Source organism: Neopsephotus bourkii, unplaced genomic scaffold, assembly GCF_033783945.1.
Source record: "Neopsephotus bourkii isolate Nb327-2 ecotype Australia unplaced genomic scaffold, CSIRO-AGI_Nbou_v1 NB_1542, whole genome shotgun sequence".
Classification (NCBI taxonomy): Eukaryota; Metazoa; Chordata; class Aves; order Psittaciformes; family Psittacidae; genus Neopsephotus; species Neopsephotus bourkii.
Window position 1 is genome coordinate 7655895 of NW_026902018.1, and position 22737 is coordinate 7678631.

Sequence of the window (22737 nt, forward strand, 5' to 3'; positions counted from 1 at the left end):
GCTCAGGAAAAAAAAATGTTTTAATGGAAAGCCCTCTATTAGAAAAGCTGTTTGAGATAAAGATTATTATAGATTCAATTGGCTTCTATTTTATCTTACCAAAGCCGTATTTTCCAAACTGCCTGACCATGTGGGTGAATATTACAATAGGTACAAGTGCACGTGCTGCTGCGTGGACACATGGCGGCAATTTCTGATGTGCTCTAAGTACACGTGTGTAATTTACGTGATATAAACTCATTATTTGTGCTTAGGAAAGTTGCTGGTTTGGTGCCGCTTGGATAGTTTGAAATGAATTACAGCTGGTGGCACAGACTGATTTTTACAGTCCTCCGCGTTTAGTAATTTTGCTAAGGAAGGTGTTGGGAAAATCAGGAGGGAGCTGGTTTGAAAACTGGGTGATTCCCTACCCCCGGTTCTGGTTGGCTTTCCAGCTTTGGCTTTCTGAAGCGTGAATCCTAGCCCCCACGGTTTGTCTCTTTGTTCATGCTTAATGCCCAGTGCAGGAGCCTCTCATTTCAAGCGGGAGTGTTTAGCATGCACAGCAGACTCTGGGAAGCCCATCAGCATTCTCCATGCTTCACCCAGGCAAGGACATAAATTGGTTTGTTTGGGGCCCTTCTTTTCCATTTTTAAATGGAGTTGCACACAGCATCCTTCCTGGCCCCTTCTCTTTTATTGTTTCTTGTACACAACATCTAGATCTGACTGGATCAATAGCTAGTTAGCACAAATCACAGTTCCTGTCACTTCTACCTTGGCAGACTCGAACACATATATACGTTCTCTCACAATATACACACACCCCGTTATGTGTGCACTCACACACGCATACAGATCTGCAGAGCCGCACACCGTGCTCTGGTTAGAAATAGATTTTTAAAGAGTAACTTCGGGTAAAAAAATAATAAATCCTGAGAAGTGATTTAATCCTGAGCAGCACATTTATTAAAAGTGTAATTTGGCTTAAAATCATGTATATTTTGTGTATGTGTGTCATATGGAGCGATGCTTTCTTTAACATCTTTAGCAGCACTCCTACGTTCACTTTGATCACCACTATTCTTAGTAACATCTAGTGAAATAAGTAATTGCTTTCTGGTCACGATAACCACAATGTTGCTGTTAAAATAGTTCATCACTTGGAAGGAAAACCATTTAATCAGTGTTCCTATATAAGGATATGTTTTAGTATTTTGGAGGCTTAACATAAAATAGCAACGAGTTTTACAACAATGCATATAGGCACTCATTTTCTTTCACACTTTAGTCACTTGAAGGATTTGAATGGGCTGGTTCTTCGGATGAGGAAATTCATAACGACCAGCAGATAATTAACTGGTTTTGGAAGTGATGAAGATACAATAGGTGAAAAAGAACAGGCTGTTGGTAGAAATAATTTCATTTCACGTTGCCGTGCTCCTGAGTATTTGAAACTGTTGCAGGCAAGGCTTTATTTATGCAGTCACCTAGGTTTCAAGGCGTTTTGGCCGGTTGGGATTTGCGTCCGGCAGCTCCCCGGTGTACACGGGCAGGGTGAACAGAGGCAGCGGGCAGCGCTTCTCCTAATTCGCAGCAGCTGCTGACCGTGCTCAGAGCAGTTCCCCGTTCGCAGCGCTGTGCGGTGTTAGGAAGGGTGAGGCTGGTCGTTAGCCCCAGGTTCACACAGCCGCCGGCGGTGGGTGCTTAATCCCCCCTGCCGTGGCGGAGGAAGGCGCTGGGCGATTGGCTCCTGGTGTGGCCCTGCCGTGCACCCGCGGCTCGGGGCACGCAGGCACGGGCGGCGGCGAGCGGCGTCCCCTCGGCGGAGCGCTCTGTGCGCGTCCGGTCGCATTCCCACCGCGCTGCTCCGTGGAGCCGGAGACGGGAACCGGCGGCTGCGGTGCCGGTGCCGGTGCCGGTGGAGGGGGGGGCAGCTGGCACGGGAAGCTCCCCAGACCACGGCGGATCGGGAGCTTTTCAAATACTCGGCTGTTGCCCGGATTACGGGGGGATACAACCTGTCTGAGTTGTTTAGTGGCTGCTCAACACTCCTTACAGCTCGTCTGCTTTTTCTCCTGCTGGCATTAACAGGGTTTGCTCATACCTGGCAATCTGTGCCAGCTGTGAGTCTGGAAGGTGGCTGGAAGCAGGCACCGTGCTGTAGGTGCCTCTGTTATGTGTCCACACTGACACCATTTAGTGATTGCCTTTAGCGAGCTCTGTGTGAGCGTGCACGTTTTGTTTCTGAGTTTAACATTATTAATGCTGGCTGGATGTTGGTCTTTGCTAAAATGTGAATTTTCCATGAGGAGTTCTCTCAGATGCACAACTCGCACTAACGGGTTTTATGTGAAGTGCCTGAGAGTTTGGGTTGTTTTGGTTTTTTTTGGGTTTTGTTTTGTTTTGTTTTTTTCCCAAAAAAAAAAGAGATGCTTTCTAGGATTTCATGTCTTCCTCTGCTGTGCAGCCAGAGCTGGGAGTGAGATACAATAACACTGAGTCCAGAGAGGTTGTGTTGACTTCAGAATCGCAGCTCTAGCTGACAAAGAATAACCAGATCAAATTCACTTTAAAACCCAGGGCCAATTTAATGGGGTTTTGCTCTGCCTGGTTTGACTGAACCAGAACAATTTCCCCTTCAGTGCAGTGCTGATCAGTGTTCTCTAGAAACCCAGGAATCAAGTGGTGGTGGGGGGTTTGTTTATAGTTTTTTAATTGAAATTTTGATGGTCCCATATGCAGATGTCAGGTGAAGATGTCCCTGTGTAACCCAGAGCCATGCAAGTGCTGATTGGAAAAGATCAAAATGTGTTCAGTGGCTTGGTGGCCACGGGGCTCGTCTTTCCGAGTCTGATGGGCACGGGCAGTTTGCAGCAGTTAGTTTCCATCTCTGAGTTTTTGTTAATATTTCATTGTAACACTGAAGCTACCCCTTGAATGAGCCCACAGGCCAGTGTGGAATGTCTGTAAATTACTACCAAATACATTAACAAAGGTCAGGTTTGGTCCAGATGCGGCGAGGAGCCTTTGTTTTCTTTCTCTTCCTACTACATTTGTACTATGTTCACAGCTAATAAAAGCTGTGTGCTTTTATTTTAAATACTGCTACATTCTGTTGGAGGCCTTACCAAGGGACTGGTTGTGTTACTGAGGCAGAGTTTGTTGGACCCCTTGTGAGGCATTTCAAACACGTAAATATCATTGCAGGCAGCGTGTGATTGGAACGGGTTTTATGTAGTGAGGGTGTTGAAATGAGTTCACAGGGACAGAGCTCAGCGCACTTTGCAGCGATGGATCTGTGATTCCTGACACTGCTTTGTTTGCTTGAAAGGGCTGTTTAAACTTACACAAGGAATTTTAACAGTTAGTGAAAAAAAAAAATAATGCTGTTGCCTTTGCCAGGAAGTTATGTGATCTACTCCACAGAAATGAAATACACATCTTTAATAAACGCTCTGGATTAGCATGCAGATTTATGGGGAAGGAATACTCCCATTGCGTATCATAGGAGAGAGTTCAGTGTGCCTGAGGTTTGGGTTTAATATGATCTTTTGAACTCTTCTGACCTGTTAATAAAAATGGAGAGGTTGCCCCTGCCTGGCTTCCCATGGTTGACAGGAACACTCTATTGTTTACTTTGAGCAACTGTCATTTTTAATGTTTTCTAATAGAAAATGGTCCTGTTTGGAAACGTTTTCCTTTGTTTTATAAACACTCTGCAGGAGAGTGTTTGTAGACCTTTATGGCAAACATTAGAGAGGCAAGGGGCAGAGTTCTCAATAGTATTTGCTGTTGCTGCTGTAATGCACTGAGATATTTAATGCAGGAAATGTGTGAATATACTGGCATTTCAGTAACTACCATAGCCACCCTGTTTGCCTTTGCATCCATCCGTCTGTCTGTCTGTCCATTAGTTTTTGGTCTTTATGTTTACCTGTTCTGCTTATTTTAGTGGATTGCACTGAATTATTGCAGATGACCAAGTGGGTGCTGTCATATACCAAAGTGTGCTATTTAATGCTGGCACGTTCAATGGTGAGATTAGTCTTCGCTGGGCTGTTTTGTGCACACTGAGTGCGAGCGAGTGCGTGAAACTGACTTTGGGGGATTTATTTCTTGAAATTGGTGTGTGAGTGTGCTTCAGATCTTTACATACGATGTTAAAGGAAATGAATTAGACTTAATATTTATATATGAGCTTAGATGACAGCACAGATTTATTCTGATCTGTGATGTATTACACCATGTCTGCTCTTAATTTTTAGCATGCGATACCTGTGTTTTTACCCTTGAGCTAGTGGAATGCTCTGCCATAAAAGTGCGAATAGCTTTTTGCTAAAAAATATTATTCATGACAGAACCTACAGATGCAGTTTGTTGTTACTTGCATAGAGCAAAGGATAAAGCATTAAACAAAAGTCTAACCTCAAAGTATATAGGCTGCTTTTATTTGTAACAGCTGACTCGAGCTTCTGCAATGTTCTGTGAGAGGGAGAGGTTTTGCTACAGCAAAATGTCTTTATGTGACCTTATAAAATTTTACTACTAGACAAATTACTGTGCGTTTTCAGTCTGTGGTTACTCGTGTATTTCTGTTAAATACAAGTGTGAGTGGAATTTCCACAGAACGTGTAGAGCCAGCTCTAAACGAATCTTCAGGTGGCCCGACACATATGCTTTTTTAATGCTAAATTTACTGAAATACCATAAACAGTTTAATGACTTAATTCCTAGAGCACATTGAGAATATCAGGAGAGAGCAGCTAGACTGTGGGTAGTGGGATCCTTTGCTGTTTTATCACCAGCATCAAGCAGATCGTCCTTCCTGTGCTCCGGCTGGAGCGCTCTGTGTGCAGGCGGCATGGACACCGTGCAGCGGGTGCTCGAAGCCACCTGGCTCCAGTGCTGTCGGTCAAATTGTCCTGGCTTTTCCCTTGGAAAGAGCAGAGTCTGTGCCTGTAAATACGAGCTAACAGTTTGCAGGACATTTTAAAGATTGATGCGTTGGGGTTTTAAATACAGAATTATTCTGGTTTCATTTATTTGAGGGGTGTTTTAGAAGCCAGCACTTCCGTTGATGAGGTATATTTAGAACATGGGTTTCTTGTGTACTTCCCCAGCACCACTCCTTGGGTAAGGGACGCAGGGCAGGGAACCCTATGGAAATCAAGTAGGTGAAGCTGTGGAATGTTCAGGAAGCGCGAGGTCTGTCCTGACCTTCTGATCGTGGTTGGATTTCTCAACTTTTAAAATGTAAATCTGAATTTTTTGCTGCTCTGTAGATAGACATAGTTTGCACAGTGAGACCTTGACTAGCTTGTGTAAAAATACTGATACTCTTTGTAGTTAGCTGCTTCTCTTTTGCAAAACACTTTCTTGTTGGTGCAGTTAAAACATTATAAATTATTAGTGACCTTTTTTAATGCAAAGATATTATTTCTTTTTTAAAAAATATATTTTATGGATTATGTGCCGATGTTCCAAAGTAAAATACCTTTTAAATTTAAAGCTGAAAATGGAACAGCTGGAGGTCTAATCCATTAATTTTTACAAGCTTTCTTAATACTTCAAAGCGAACATCTTAGATGATTTTGCTTTGCTGCTCCCCTCCAGCACCCCCTCTCCTCATCTCCCCCCACGCCCTCCCTTCTAAGTCTTCACGTTCTGTTCATCTCCTGGCAAATGACAAAAGCACAGGCATGTGGGAAATGCGTTTTCCTTAGTTGCTGTAATGAGTGGTAAGATCTAGAAATGCACCCTCTTAGTGTGGCACTTTTTACCTATATACTGATGCAAAAATACTTTGGTTGCTGCTTTTCTCATGGTCTTCTCCCCCGTACTTGAGTTATTCTGTGTGACGGTACAAGCGTCATGGTAAGAGTATTTGTGATCAGCAGCCGCGTGTTCTGGGCTCATGCCCTTGCAAGACACCTGACTCTGACCTACAGTACATCCCTCTCCCATGGGATTGGATCTGATCCATGCTGGCCATTTTTAGATGAAGTTTTCCCACGTCCTGTCTTGCCCCGTTGGACAGTAGCTGTTCTGTCACACCTTATGCTCTTCCTCCCCAAGATGCACGTGTCTGTCACTCATGGAAAGCTCCTGAGGTGCAATGTACCCCTTCTGCACGCTGACCTTCTGCTGGGAGCCTTCACTGTTTGGTTTCAATTTGAGGAGATGTATTTGTGTCTGCTCAGTATTTAACAGAACAGTGCTGTGCACGACACCGCGCCGTCTATGTTCTTACTAGCTTTGAAGATTTGTCTAAAGAAGCTTTTTCTTTTTTTTTTTTGTTTCATTTTGGTAAGCAGAAATCTGGTTACATTTAAGAATTGCTTTGATAGAATTTTTTACATTAAAATAAATACAGTTTATTTGTGTTTAAACACAGAGAGCAGATGTGTGAGCTCTGACGGGGTTTCCCCAGCAGAGCATGGTGTTGGGGACAGTGCTTTGGCCCCGCTCTCGTGGCCGCTTTGCTTGAACTTGTGGATATTTGTCTTTACTTCCCCCCATCCTGAGCTTTTAAAAGGTGAGATGAGGGAACCAAGTTGCTACCTCTGTTTTCTTTTCACTTTCTTACCTTCATTTCTGACTTCTGGGCATTTAGGACTTGATCCTCTTCATCACAGAGAAGCCTGGAATCAGTCAGGAGCTGGGAGACAGAAGTTTTTTGTAGTAAAATATGTATTTTCAGAGTTAAGTCTGCATTTAATTAATTTTGTGAATTAGTATTCAGAAAATATTAGGAAGCATTTGTATTGCTAATAGAAAGATCATCCTGAGGCTGAGGAAGCACAGTTAATTGAAAAAGCAGCCATTTGTAAAGTAAGGAAGATTTTAAAACATTTCATACCCTAATTAAGAATATATTCCTGATTTAAAATTGAGAATATTAATTCTCTGTGTGAAGCAAATACACCAAAACCCCCTGGAAACAGTCACATCCTTCCTGCCTCCCCTTGATCCTCTCCCAAAATGCAGTTTGAGAAAGGCACCACTTTTTCTTTTTTTTTCTTTTCTTTTTTTTTTTTACTTTTTTTTTTTTACTGTAGCCTGAAACTATTTTGCTAGAAAGATGGGAATGCTCTGTTCCCATATTCCCACAGGGAGTGAAGGATGGGCTGGGGTTATTACCTGGTCAGAATTTTTTGCATCTCTTTCCCGGAAAAATTGTTCACTAATTTTTTTGGGGCCATTGTGATGTTCCTCCGTGACGACATTTTAGAGTCTTTTGGTCTTGGACAAGAGAGGTGTTAGGAAACAAGGGATGCTGGAGATGAAGGATGTCTGAGAGGCGCAGATGCAGATGCACTGCGAGCGGGGATGTCCCTGGGGAGCAGGGCTGAGCGCTCCCTCCTCTCTGCTGCTGGAGGTGACGCTGGAATTGTCTGTCTGGTGAGAGCAGGCAAGAGGGAGCGTCTGCCTGAGTGTTCCTGGCTCCTGGCTAGGTGGCACAGTTGGTCAAGTCATTCCCATTGCAGTTATGGATACTTGGGTTTATGTTTGATTTAGATCGCTATGCAGTCCATATTCAGATCCCACTCTATTATTATTTTTATTAAGATCATATTTATTGCACCATAAATTGACACAGTGCTTTAGAAACCTGGGAGATGTTCTCACTGCTAAAGATTTACGGTCCAAATGAGAGAAACCAGGTGATGTTCGGCTGTGCGGCGGCCGGAGGAGCCTCGCCAGTGCCCAGGAAACCAGTGACCACAGTGCCACCGGTGCGTTGGCAGAGGATGCCAGGAGGGTTGTGATGGGGTCCCATGCTGGCAGAGCCGGAGGAACCCTGGGAATGAGTCTGGGCACTTGGGTGCCCATCAGAGGCTGGCATTCAGGACTGAACAGTGCCGGGTGGAGTGTGCCGCTGGGCTCTGGCTGTGGTGGTCAGGGTGGGAATGAGCTGTGTGTGCAGGGGGGAATGTAGAGCTGAGTGTGTCTTGTCCCACTTGGTAACCCCCTTTCTGCATCAATTACTTCTTCTGCCAGTGTATCTGGTGGGGATGGTGCAGTTGTGCTGCCCCCCATTACAGCATTTCTCCTCTCCTGGAAAAGCAACAGAACCCCAGTCTGAGCAACAGAAAAAAGAAATCAAAATGATGTGGAAGTAGCTTGATGTGAGGTGGGTTTTCATTCCTCCTCCAGGCGCCTGGGGATGGAGCATCACCGTGGGTGCTCCTTTGCTCAGCTGTTCTCCTCTGGGCAAGGGGAGAGGAGGGTCCACCCCCACCAGGACCTGAGTGAGCTCTGAGCTGCCCATACTCTGGTGAGACTCCAACCTAGATGGTATGGATGTAATAGTGCTGCACACAGGGTGTCCCTTGGAGGTGTCAGGCAATCAGGTAACTGTTTGCATCTGGTAGTTTTGATTGGACTCACTTGTTTTGTTAATTTTATTGGTGCCAACACATTAGGCTAAAAAACAATCTTTTGCATAGTCTGAAAAGTAGCTAAAATTTCAGACCAAACACAGTTTTAAAAGCAAGAAAATGATAAATGTTCCTATTGTTTGTATTCTACAAAAAAAAAAAAAGGAATTCCCCAGTAATCATAATAAAAATTACCACAATCTACAAGACAATAATTCTGAAACAGTTCAAAAACAGTATTATCTTTCACAGTGCAAAGCAGCTGGTATTTTATGATGGAACAGATTTTATTGTTGCTGGATATAGGGTCAAACACTTGCAACACATTCTTGATTTAAACAAACCAAAAACATAAGTGCTTTTTTGAAGATAAAATCAGTATGATTTTTTTCCCTGGATGCTGTAGTTCCCTTCTCTACCTCTAAATATAGGCACATGCTGTTCTTTTTATGCTGGGTGGAACAGCTCGCAGCCCAGCTCCCTGTGCTCTCTACCATGCCGTTCCAGAGGCAGAGGAAAAAATAAGACTGTCTCAAGTGTAATTAAAATTGATAGGAGCTATTTTGAGATCGGCAGATAACAGAAAAGAGAGAATAGCAAAACACTTAATCGTTCTGGTTCTTTTTTATTGTTACTTACCACAACTGGGAAGTTCCGAACCACCGTTGTTAATTCCTTGTAGCTGTCTGCGGATCGGGTGTGAGTCGTGATGGCTCTAAATGCTGGCAATGGGACGGCTGGAGAAGCCGCAGGGAGCTCAGGGCAGCCGTGGTTGTTTGGTTTGTCTTTGCTTTTACACTTTGTGCATGCAAAGTAGCATTATACATTACATGGTGAAGGGGTCTGTCCTGTGGATGAATCCAGTTAATGTGCTCTGTCCTGGTTTCGCTTACTTCAGCTGTGGCATTGTGGGAATTGCAGGAACAGATTTGCCTCTTGCAGCTGTCATCTCCAGGCTGCTCCAGGTTCTGGGATGCTCCAGGTTCCCAGGAGGGTGCCATGCTCGGGGCACCCCAAGGTGTTGATGGATCCCTGGCCACTGTGGACTGGCAAATGCCACACTGGAAACATGGGGTTTAACAGAGCAAAGTTTTGCTCCAGCTGATTTTCTAAATCCTCCTGTATTTTCCTGTGTTCTTTTCTGATGTGGTTTATGCCAATGGTACTGAAATGTTGGCGTTACAGAAGAGATTAAAAATCTCTCTCTTGAATCAGACAAGTGTGAGCTGCAGGAGCTGGAGGAACACGCAGTTGGAGAGACTGTGATACAATTACGTTTTTATGTCTACCTATTAAGCATAATGAAGGGTTGGTTGCTGGCCTTAAATTTGGGAAAAGCTTACTGTAAAGCTTAAAACAGAAGTGGATGCCTGTAATTACTGCTTTGCAGTGAGGAGTATGGTGAGCAAGGTAAAGGGAATAGCAACTACTCATTGTCCAATTGCATTTCCATAACTGCTGCACTTTTAAATGTCTGTTTTGAAAGATGAAATTTTTTGTTATATTGATTTTCAGAAGTAAGCTGAGAAAAAACAACGAAGGGGGGGGAAAGAGGTGAGGAATGTCAAATGAACAATGCTTAGAAAGCACACAGCTGAGTGCTTTTGTGAGCCCCGCTGCATTGTTTGCAGAACCAGTCGATGTGTTTATGAAACACAAGGCCAGTAAACTTTGGGTTTGTGTTTATTTGGTTTTGAGGGAGTTGATGATAAACTGAAGAGTTCTAAAAACATTGCATTTAATGTTTGCTTTTATTTGTCCTGGGTTGGACAAACCTGGTAAAACACAGCTCGCTCAGTGCCAAGTCTGCTTTTTTGATTCTTGCTGCCTGATGGCAATACATCAGCAAACTTGGATCGTGGGGTCAATTGTTTGACATTGTTGTTTAGCTTATGTTCAGTTTCAGATTGTATGAAACTGGTGAGAAATGAGCATTTACTTATGATGATAAAAATAGTTTTTCATAGCCTACATTGTTTTTCACTGTATGTAATAGGAACTGTTACAGCTCAGAACATCCCTGTGCAGTTCTTCACAGTGATTACACAGCACCATTTTTGCTCCTTGCGTGTGTTTGGGCCTGTGCACTGCACTGAGGAAGTGTTGCTGCTTCATGTAAAGAAAACAGGGGGAAGACCAAACCTTTTATTGTCCCCTAGGAAAATGAAAATCTAAACCATGTGGTTTTTCCTCTCCCCCTCAGAATCTGATTTACATCTTTAAGGTGGAGGGGTTTTTCCATTCCTTTTCCCTACCATCTTTTAGGATGTGCTGTACTGGCCTTTATGTGGAGCTTCTCTTGGAATCTGTTTCAAGGGGTTATATTTGAAGTGTTCTTGAAGGCTGCCTTCCTTCCACAGCGGTCTGGCCCAAATAGAAATGTGAAAAGTTCCCATTACTGAGCTGTAAAAAAATACTGTAAATGGGTTATGCAGAAAAACCCATTTAGATAAAAATGCAATTTTCCCTTCTGCATACACTGCTAAGAATTAATAGCACATTCTTCCTAAATGGGTACTTCTATATTATATTTTCACCTTAATGAAATTCTTTCCAAAACAGGAGTGTTTAATTTTAAATTTTAGAGCAAACTTGATCTGTCTTTATCCTCAGTGCTCCCCCCCTTTAGTTAAATCTCACTGGAAGGACTACTGTGGGCTGCCTGCGTACACTATGGAGAATAGATGTTGGGTTTAGAGGCCAGCGTCACCATTTGACACTAGTACCTTCGCAGGGCATGTGTCACGGGGCACCTCTTACCCGTGTGACCACATCTGGATTTGTGCTTGCTGGCAGGGTGGTTTGTGGTGTACACACCAACTGTGCTCATAGAGGCCTGTGGCCACCATGCAATGGAGACACGAATATGTCACTTACCAGGTTATTTCTGCCAGAAGCAGTCCCAAAGGGAGAACAGCGAAGCCCATTGTGGCCTTTGCCAGTGTCACCCAGTGTGGGTTCGTCACTGCACATCTGGAGCAGAAGTGATGAGCCCGAACGTGGTGTGACGGGGCAGCACCACACAGCCCCTTGCAAACACACAAGCACTATTTTTAATACATCCCTTTTCTCTAGAAGGTAAATAAATACCTAAATAAAAGAAGGAATCCTTCTTGGTGGTGCAGTGAAACGGCAGTGGAGGTGCCCCTGGAGACCTGGATTGCCAGAGGATGCTGTGGCAGATCTGCTCATCCTTCCTTTGGGAGATAGGTGAGTGTGTTGGGGTTATCCCAGCCTTCCCAGTAAGGGTGCCACAGCCAGGAGCAGCCTGTCCCAGGCACCAGAAAACCAAATCATGTATTAGTGCTTTTTAATGGCTTCCTTTTCAATTAAAGGGTTTTACGGTGAGAATAAAACTGTACCGTAGGAATAGGGCTAATGGGAAGGTTCCTGCTTTAAGCAGCTATTCACTGCTGAGCTGCAGTGGGGAAAATGCTTTACTAAATAAATTGCTTGGTGTTTGTTAGTGTTAGTAAAATGGCTCCCCTGTATAAGTGCTACTTGTGATGATGGAGACATGGATAGGATTTGATACAACTCAAAGTCTCCATGTACAAACTAAAAATCACTTTGGCAGTAATGCTGAGCAGCCTTGTGCATCATTTTTGTGAGAAATTACACTTCAAGGGACTCTGTGTTTGTGACTCTGTGTTTGGGTGGTGGGTACCTTGCTCAAGACTTGGCATCTGTTTGTTTTCTTTCTCTTGCTCCAAACTAACATTGAGTTAATCCAAAATCTGGTTTTGAAAGGGGTATTTATAGGCAATGGGGCTTTGACTACTTAAGAGTCGTCTTCCAATGATATTCCAATCCAAGAACAGAAAAATACTACACTCCTCATTAGGTGGGTTACACAATAGCTATTTATTCAGTCACAAAATTTCCCTTTTGTGACTCACTTTTTGTGAATCATGGCAGTTCAGAGCAGATTGCGGCTCACACTGTGCAGCGAACGTGCGGTTCCGTGGCACTAACATTAGAGATTTAAGTATTTCCAGGTGGTCCTTTCTGACTTTCAAGGTTTGTGTTGGGGACATGGGCTCTTGAGGGGTTTTGTGTAAAATGAAATCAAAATCCCCCACGGAAACCATTGTCTGGAGTAACTCTGGGAGGGAAACGGTTCTGAAGAGTCGCAGCAGCGTTTTCAACTGTAGGGCTTGAAAACGGGCGCTGTGGTGTGTAGTGTTCCTGTGAGAGCTGGGTTTATCATGCCCCAGAATGGCTCTGCAGTGCTGGTGAGCACGGAGCCCTGGGGGCAGAGCCGCGGGCAGGTGTGGAGCTCTGCCACCGGGCTGTCACCGGCTGGGCAGGACACATCACTGTGCAAGACTGGCTGCGGGCTGCTCTCACACTCCTGTGCTGGTTGATGCCGCAGGAGCAGGCAGCCTGTCATAGGAAACATTTGCTGCCCTGGGTGGGTGGTACTCACCTGGAGCGCTGCTCGGTTCCACGCTAGGTAGGGATTTCTTATGCGTCACTAGTTCATTAATTACATTGCTGTGGTGCTCACTGTACCTGCCGGCACGCTGCATGCTAAGTATTGGTTGCTACAGTAGGAATTTTGATGGCTATTGTTTCTATCAAAAAAACCCACTTCTCATCTTCAAAGTCACGGCTGTTACAATAATTTTCTCTTTGAACATGTCAGGATTCTGTCTTTGATTATACACTGGATTGTCTCTTGTCATTGCAGAAAGATTTGGGGTTTTTTTTTTGGTAGACAGAAACATCGTTCAGTTCATCCCCATCCCAGTGCTGCTTTAAAAAAGAGACTATGTTGAAAACAGGTATTTAAGAATACAGATCTTCAAGAAAATAACTGGGTTTGATTTTTTTATTTTCCTGGGAATTTCATGAAGCTGATGTGAAATAGGGCTTCCTATTACAATTTGAACTTAGACTTTCAAAATTCCCCTTTTCCCCCCCCACTCTTCTTTTGGCTTTTGATGGCACCAGAGATTATGATTTCAAAGATTTTCTTCCACTTTCTCATTTGCTGGTTTTGCAACTTACACCACCCCAAAAGAATAAATCTCTGTAATTCTAACACCGGTTTATTCAGCTTTAGACAAGTTTTGGGAAAAAATAAAATAGAGAATGGAAAAGGGGCTTAGGAAATTAAATAATGCTTATTCTTTTACCAAAAAAAGAATGTGAAATACTAGATTTTTCCATTTTGTGTGTCGCTGTTCTCTGAAGCTGGGAAGGCTTTAGAAATGTTGGAAAAGAAAAAGGGGGAGGTAAGTGATTAAATAAACAGTAACACTTGTTTTTATGGTTACAAGCAAAAGGAAGAGAGGGAAGGATGAGCTCTCTTGGCCAACTTTTAAAAAGTATATGTGTGTGTGGAGGGCTGTTGGCTGCTTGGGCTGCTGGCTGGCTGTGGTGGCTGGCAACCTGGGGGACCGAGTGCTCTGCTGTCAGACTCTCCCTGCCATGCTGCTTGTTGACAGCAGCTTCCATTGGAAACTGTGTTTTGGCTTACGTGACGTGTACTGGTTGTGCTCTGTCTACTTTCCAGGGACAAGAGTTTCCATCGGTGCTGTGATGGGTGCTCACTGGCATGTAGCAGCTGCCTGAATGTGGTGATAGGATGAAGGTGCCTTGGAAGCAGAGCTCCTCTCCCACTTCTGCTGAGGTGTGGAGAGACGTACCAATTTATGGTTGTTCATGGTTGATGGCTTAAATTGTGATGCTCTGCACTAGTACGATGTTCGCCTTGGATCAAAGGGCAGGAGACCTTCTGAAATGGATTTCAGAAGCCTCCTCAAGCTAAGTGAAAGACCAGGGCTAGAGTGTTTGTAACTGTCTTGCTCTGGGTGTATGTGCAGTCTCTTCCATCACTGAGTGATGTTGATGCCACCATACTGATGGGAAAACTGGACATAAGTGGGGGACAGCAGAATTGCATCAAGCACTGAACAGATTATCCCTTGGAAAGTAGGTGAAGATGGAATGGTGGGAGACCCGGGTAAAATCTGCAGACTTGTTCCTGGTTATGATTACATGTGTGCATGCTTCCAGCAGGTCATTGTAAGACTATTACTTGCTGGGTGTATCACTTCAGAAGGTTAAGCATGACTAAATCAAGACACCCTCGTGCTGGGGTTTGCCTATGTGGTTGCACGTGATGGAAATCTGCTGTAGTTTGTAAATCCTGGCTGTGGTTTTGAACAGGCGCTTTCTGCCCTTGTGTTTTGTGAGGAAAAGAGCTAAAATGGACTCACTGTATCTTTAAAGCATGAAATCCTCCCTGGGAAGTCGAAGGGGGAAGGGACCCTTTCAGGATTAATTAGAGATGTCTTGCTGTAAGACTTCAGGGTTTACTGATAAACGCCAGCCCCTCACCCACGGCTGGTGGTGGCTGCTATTATTTAATCAGGGCTATGACAAGGAATCTGAGAAATTTTCCCTTTCTCCTCCTCTGTCTTCCATTTATCTGCCCTCCCAACCTGTTTGTTTGTCTATGGTTAAGTTCTCCATGCCAGGGAGAAGCAGAGTGGAAATGTCAGGGGTCAGGCTGCAGGCAGGGAGCAGGCAGCCTAGCTCCAGCCTCTGACTTTCTGAGAAACAGGAGATGCATTTGTCCCAGGCAAGGTTAACTCTTTCAGCACAGCTGCCTTCTGCCCAGGAAGACCTGGAGGACTGGAGGCAAGGAGGGTATGTAAAGACACTGAGTTCCTCTCTGTTCATCCATGAATCCTCTGGTCCCCTTCGTTATGGGTGCTCCGCTGTCATTTCACTTACCCTCTTATCTAAGCCCAGCAGGCCCAACATTTCATCTGCCTTGGCAGCTGTGCAGCTGGGAGGTAAGGCTGCGACGATCCAAACCTTGGAGAAGGATGAAGGGTAGCAGAATCTGTTGCAGATGCTATCATGTATACCTGTATTTCCAGTAAACAGAGCACTCATCTGTGAATGGTGGGATGCTGCTGTTGGGAAACACGTCACTGGGCAGAAGTGTGACTCAGGTTTGCACTCAGAAGGTACCTGGAGACCAGTCTGAATGCCTTTGTCTTCAGAATAACCAGGTTTGATGTTGGGCCAACTGACTCAGTATCTCACAGGCTTTAAGGTGTGGGTAGCATGGTGGTTTACGTGCGCAGCAGCCCTGGCTGGTGCAGAAGCCGTGGCTGGGGACTCAGAGCTGGGGCTCAGTGAGAGATGTGGCTGTGTGACCCGAGCTGTGCTCCCGGCATTGCCTTGCCTGTGCGCAGCAGCGATGAGATTCAGCGCTGGCGGGGAGGAGATTGTTTGGTGCTGCCTTTGCGTTTCTGTTATGGTAGTGAAGCAGGTGCTGAAGAGCAACTTCTGGCCTGGTTTGACAGAGCTCGGAGTGCAGACAGTGCCCTTCTTGGGGTAGTGGCAGCAGGAGATGACAAGGAAGTCCTTACGCCATCGCATGTAGCTTTCTCATAGTTGGTTTTATTTCAGCAGTGAGGGGGCTTGTGTGGAACGTGCACATGTGGAGCTGTACCTAGCCCCTTCTTACATCTTCCAGGGACATTGACATCGTTGTGGGTCATAAATCCCATGAGCATGTGGCTGGAAAGGGAGCCTGTATTTCAGCGCTGGGTTTGAAAACGCGACTTGTCCGTTCCATGTTACACTGGCACATTTTGTTGATTGTCTGGTTAATTTTCCTCTGGAGCAGTGCAGTGAGTGCCGGTGAGTTCCCTGCCTCGGCAGCTGTTTGCTCCTGATTCGTTGCTATTCTGAGAATTTCGTGAAGTCTCTCCACAGTGATGTGACAATTGGAAGAAAAAGATGAGCTTATATTTTCTTGCCCTAATAGTGGCACTTACAGACGTACCTCAGAAAGCCAAGTTTCTTTGTCAGGTTTTTTTAAGGTGGATTTCCCTTGCTGCCATTCCTCCTTCACATGGTTGTGGATTTCTTCTCTCTAATGAATGATTTGCTTTTCCTTCAGATAGATTTAGTTAGAAAATGGGCTGTTCAAACAGGTACTGGTCCTCCATCAGCTTTGTGACCCCCAGCTGAATCACCACACTTTCCTGCAGCTTTAGGGGGTGTTTCTGAATGCACCAAATCCACTATTTGGCAACAACATTTCCATCTTTCTGTGGCCAAGATAAAATCTGAGGGATAGCAGAATCTGAGGTTGTACCAGAATCTGTGAACTGCATCTCTGCAGGTGCCCTCTTGAGACCTGGCTTTGCTCTGGGGTCTCTGCTCTCACTGGTCTCTTACGCTGTGAGTGGTGAAATTGTTTGAGCTCCTTTTGATTTCACAGAGGCCCAAGGTCCCCTCATATAAGCTGCTACTTCTAACCCATCAACTGCAGTTAGAGATCTCCTAAGGAGGAATGGGATGTATTTCAAGGTAACACTATAAATGAATGGGATAAAAGAGCTGAAGATCCTAGATGCTGTTTCTTCTGTCTTACTGTCAGCCTTTGGTAAACTCCAGTTGTATTTTCATGAATATTCTTGAACTCATGTGGCTTAACCTGGAGCATTAATGCACGTGATCACCATTTCTTAGTGTGCAAGAGCCTCAGATGTGTGAGGCCCCTGGGAGAGATTGACTTTGCCTGTGGCAGTTTTGTATTACAGTCTCTCATAATTGTGAGTTATAGATCGGGCAGAGGCACCTCCAGGAGCTGTGGGGAGAGCTGGGAGGAGCCTGGAGGGATGGGAGCTGGAGGACCCTTGGTCCTGGCCTGGCCACCAAGCTGGATGCAGATCTGGCTTTGGGATATGAGGACATGGACTCAGTTGATTTCTTTGGGAACAAGGCAACTAAATACATCAAAGTTTTTTGGCCAGCTGTACCCAGGCCTTTACCTCACAAGAGACTAGTGATATTTCAGTGACAAATGCCCTTTTTTATACTTGGCTTTTTACTCATTTAATTTGCATCCTGAAACTAAGTGACCACAAAGTTCTTTGAAGGGAACTTCTTATTTCACTCTGTTTTCACTTCATTTAAGGAAAATAAAGATTTCCATGTATAATGTGCAGGGCTTAAATATCCTACTTATTGTTGGCATTTCTATTTTTTCCCCAGCAATTATGTAGAAGCTCTTGCACAAATCTGACGAGAGAGAGCTGGAATTTACATGTTTCCTCCTCTGTTGCGCTCTGTGCATAATCACCATCAATTCACCACCTTTACAAACTCACTCATGCACCCACTTCCCTTGCCAGGGTGAGTGGGCATTTTCCTGCTATTTTTGGAGGCTTGCTCTGTGCATTGAAACCTGCATTAGGCTGAAGGCGATACTGGTACCTCAGTGCACTGGGGTGTATTTAACTGACTTCTGTGCAGGCAGAAAATTCCACCTTGGGTTTTATGACCAACGTTTTCTTTGCTCGTGCGTTCTGGCTGTTGAGAGATGGATTCCCAGAGGCTGGAGTGGTACGTAAGGCTGCCGTGTAATAATTTGCGTACATATGAAATAAATGTGAAAGTATTGGATGAAAAAAACAGCACTTCCTTACTCATCACGGATGTGTGGGTTGTTACCCTCGGTGAAAATAGGCTCAAAGCATTTAGTTAGTGCAAGTGAGTGATGTACGCCAACAGGAGAGAAAACATGGGATCAGTCAGCCAATATTCACTCCTACCGTGGAGTTCTCCTTTTCATGTTGTATGCTGGATGGATGAAGAGGTAGGGACAGGGCTGAGGCAGCTGCAGCACTTTGGAGGGTGGGGTAGGAGAAGCTGTTTGTAGCCTTCATCCCAGTGCTGGGTCTGAGTGTAAATGAGGTGGAGCCGGCGGGCAGGATTTAGGCAGTTAACTCCTTTCCAAGATGAGCAGAAGTGCTCAGAGCTCCCAGAGGATTTGCTGGTCTCGGATGGCAGCATATGAATGCTGGGAGCATTGAATCGGTTATGCTGGGATGAGTTAGAGTTGCCAGACTCCCATTTGTTTTCTCTTGGAAGCATCCAGGAATGGTTTGACTGTTGGTGGCAGCTGGTTTGATTTGATTTTTAAACCCATCTTTTCTCACTTGGGCAGGGCTATAGCATCTCATAACACACAGAGCTTAGGAGAGCATGGTGTTGGTGATGGCAGTGAGGAGCCTGACCAGCAGTTCAGAGTCATGCGGTTGGGTTGCATTGACTTAGATGATGGTTGAAGATTTGGCCATCAGCTTTCAGTGGCTGTTAGACATAGCTGTGGTTTGCTTGCATAGGAGAAGGCAGGCCTGTGCTAACAGGAAGCAGCAGCAGCTGTGATGGGACTTGGTTTGCAAGAATGGTCTTTTATTACATGAGATGCAAAATCCCAACCTCACCTCTTCACAAGGGGGCCAGGCAGAACCCCTCTGTGGCTTGTGTGTCTTGCAGAAAGCCAGACCGAGAGTGAATGTGTTAAACTGAAAAGAGGAACTGAAAGTATCCAGAAGAGAGGAAGGATATGAGTTAAAAACAGACCGTTGTCCCTGTGGCTGTCTAGGAGGAGTTAGTGCTGTCCCCAAGTATGGAGCTTCTGGCTCCCCTCTCCGACACTGAGCTTAGGTTTCTTCTCAGAGAGTCATAGAGCTGGAAAGCAGTAATTTAACAGTAGCCTCCAGAGAAATAAAAGGTGTAAGGTTTTTCCCACTTTCCTATAAAGCCCTGGGCACATACTGCTCTAGGCTGGGCAGTGGGCAGCAAAGTGGGGAACTGTGGGCTCCCCCTTTGTTGTCTCCTCAGTCAGCGTGGATGGAACACGTGTTTTAAAACAGCAATGTTCTTATCCACACATTGTTCATTCTGCGTCTTCAAGGTCATGCTGCGTGTAAGGTGAATGCCATTTTTTAAACCAATGGGGTTAGCATGTTTCCTACTTACTGGTGTTTTCACCAGTTTCTTCAGGCCACAGAATGTGGCCAACAGTCTGAGTTTGTCCTCAAGTCATATCTGCCCTGGCTGGCTGCTGGAGCTGTAGGGTAGGACACTGCTGTCTGACTGTAGCCCTACAGCCGTAACAACAACCCCTTAATGCTGCTGTGGGTTTGGACAGCCTCCCTGTCGTGGTGCATGCATCCTCCCATTGCTCCTGGTGAAAACAGGAGCGTGAAAAGAGGTCAAGGGAGAAAAAGTAAAAATACATATTCTCAGCAAGCACTCTGTGTCTCCTGTTATCTGAATTCCGTGCAAGCAGCGAGAGGGGATGGAGCCCTGTGCCAGCTCTGAGGCCATGGAAAGCAAAATAAACATCTCTGCAGCATGGGCTGATATATGCTCCCTTTAGAGTCACAGGCACCTCCAATTAATCATGCTGTCTGTGGAGGAAGAGGCTTTGAGGATTAGAGGACATTGCCAGAGCTGATGGGCTGATGGAGGGGAGGGCACCGCTCAGTGTTGAGGGTAAACGGGCTGTGTTCCCAGCCCTGGCCAGCAGGGCCGGCTGTGCCATGCCTTCAGGTGAGAGGTATCTCATCTGCGTGCAGCAAAGTCAAATTTAATCCTGGTTCGAGGGATATCTTAGTGGTGTGGGACAGTGCTCAGTGCTGTGCGCGCATTTTTGGCTGGAGAGCCTTCTCTCCTTTGTGAGAAAGGCTTTCACAGTGAGGCTCAGCTGGCTCCGTCTCGGCAATAAATCTATGGGCTGACCAAGCCAAATGACTTCTTGAAATGTTAATGAGTGAGATGTGGCCGATACCCTGGCGTTGGGGCATCTCTGCACAGTTCTCCTGGCCAGCGAAGAGGGGAATTGCCTGGTCCCCGTTTTGGCTGTGCTGCTCATTACGAGTCCTTGGGATCAGTTGTTCATATTAACTACAAACACTTCTGACTGCCTTTATTTTTTTATTACAATATTGGGGAAGGTGGCACCTTTAAGCATCTTACAGGCTTTAAAAATTGCCTAGGTTACAGAAAATACATCAAGGATTTTGGTAATGGAGCAGATGGGGCTTTGCATTGAGCACCAGCAGAGTGCTTGGTGCTGCAGAGTCCAAAGCCAGGCATTACCAACAGAAGAAGCTGATCCAGTCCAAAGCAGGGAACAGGTTCCCTGGGTGAAGACCAGAAGTTCATGGAATAAGCATGTGGCTGGTGCCATGTTTGTGTTTATAATCAAATGCAAGACGTGCACTTCCTGGTCAAGAAAATGCCTTTGTCCGGGATCTTGTTGGTGCTACAGTGGCGAGGGAGGAGATAGTTCATTTGTTTATCAACACAAACGAGCTAGTTGTGTTTAGAAATACGATTTGGGAACTAAATTAATTTGTGGAGACTCGGTCCAGTGTGCAGGGAAACATGAAACGTTTTCAGACCTTATTTTTCTTGAAAACTGAAAAAGATGATTCTGTGCTGTGTACAAATACAGAGCTATGTGCCTGAACCAATATGTCAAACTGTCATGTGGGAGATTTGGTGAAAAACATCTTGTCCTAAGGGAATAATTTTAAACACTATATGTAGGTTTGCTGCCTCATAAGAGATCATTACTCAAATCTATTCCCTCTTACAGTAGCTCAGCGCCTGCTTAACGGACACAGGGTGAACAGAAGCCTATTAACGCATCCTTTAAGAGTGGTTATCAGACGGTGGAGGGGAAACTGATCACTGGTGAGGGAATAGAGCGGTTTTGGCCAGATCCTGTGATTTAGCTTTAACAAGATCAGTAGCAGTGCAGGGCTTCACGCTCCGCTGGCCATCGAGGGCGGCAGCGGCGGGGCTGAGCGGGGTGGGCGGCCGGAGCCTGGGCAGCGCGGGCGGCCGTGGCTTTGTCAGAGCCGGTGAAGAAGTGTAAGGGATGAGCCCTGGGGCGAGGAGCCATTCCAGGGATCTTCACCTCCTGTTTGTCACTTCAATCTTGCAGGGACACTGAAATGTGGAGTGGAACCCATTCCCAACCAGACCCCTACCAGACTGTGGCTGTGCGCTCATGCCTGCTTGTTCCTTTTGGTGGTGGTGGGTTTGGCAAAAATGAGAGGAATGGCATGAGCAGCACCTGAAAAGCATCAGAAACTGCCAGTGCTGCTTTGTAGCATCCGCGGTTGCCTTGGCTACACCCCATCCCTCCATCCATTAATCTCTTCTCTCACAGGAAGATGCACATAATGCATGCTAGCAATGCAGGTGAAGTTGGTTTTAATGGGATTAGGTTACCTAAAAATGGGGGCACATCTGGATTTGCACAGTGCTTGGTGGGGTTGTCATGGGTAGGAGAACATGTTATTTTTAAAGAATGCCTGAGAAGATGCTACCTGAGGGAAGAGGCTTTACAGAGCAGCTTAATGTGGGCTGAGGAGAAAGGGAGAGAAGGAAGCTGGAAGGATTGGAAGCGTCTTCAGGACATGGTGTCTTTAGGAGTGAGGAGAGCCATGGGATCTAATCTTGCTAGAGAGAAATACGTTTTTCTTGTGTTGATGTGAAAGAGCAGCTGTAGTGTGTGTATTGAATTTCGTGGTGGAGCAGGATTCCTCATCTTCTCCCTGTGTCCCAGCTGTGGGTGCCCATGCTCCTGGGGAGGCTCCTGCATTCTTACTGTGCTGCCATCACTGCTGCGCACACGAACAGCACCCTGTGGCTTTCTGGAGGCACTCATGGCTTTGGGAGTAGAGCAGGGCAGGAGAGAGCTTCCCAAATGTGCAGATCAGAGCAGGAGCTGGGGCGGGAGGAGGCTTCTGAGCCTTCCTGTACTCTGCCCATGCCCCATGCCTTGGTGATGGAAATGTGTGTGTGGGTAAAGCCTGCTCAGGAGCTCAATGGGCACCTCTTACCTAGAAACAAAAGTTAATGTTGCATATTTTAAAACCTTTCTGGTCCTTTGGGAACGGAAAGTGTCCAAGTGTTCATCTGCCTCTGCAGGACAGCAGCCCCATGTGTTTGTCCCACAGGCTTGTTACAATCCTTACCATTGCTGCTGTTTGTTGTTGTAACTGATGAATGTTAGCAAACTGTGCAGAGATTGCTTGGAAATATTTACCTAAAACATACGGTTTGAACGGCAATAAACAAACCTGCTGGAGTATTTGCTGAGCATGAACATGTAAGGGCTGTGAAAATGGCCGGACTTAATTCACTTTCATGTTCCAATGAATGTTTGCAAATATTTCTTTGCTGTAGCCACCCAGCTCTTCCAGATGTTGTGGCTGCCTCTTGGAAGCGCCTGTGCACAAGCTGAGCTAATAATATTAATCAAACCTCATGTTAACTTCCAGGGCATTCAGTCATTATCGCAGGAATTTTCTCTGCAGTGAGCAATTTTGCACACTTGGTTGGGATGCACCGTGCTGGGTTTGCCTCCTCTTTGTCTGCCTCTGAAATACAGAGGATGGGTTGCTGCTCTGGGCAGGATAATGGTAGGATGGGCCAGTAGAATTAAAAAGGAAGAAAGTTTCCAGTGCTGGAATTTAAGCTCGATCCATGCAGGAACTGGCTTTTGGGACCACTTGATGTCACCCCACTG

General features: G+C 45.5%; 2 protein-coding genes across 2 annotated transcripts in view; one reads left to right on the plus strand and one right to left on the minus strand.

The window, feature by feature from the left end:
- The window catches only part of CCDC117 (coiled-coil domain containing 117), a 292218-nt gene that overhangs the window by 195851 nt on the left and 73630 nt on the right, over positions 1-22737 (minus strand). The window lies entirely within an intron of this gene.
- Positions 1-22737, plus strand: part of MN1 (MN1 proto-oncogene, transcriptional regulator) — a 31356-nt gene that overhangs the window by 4444 nt on the left and 4175 nt on the right. The gene's annotated exons all lie outside the window — the stretch shown is intronic.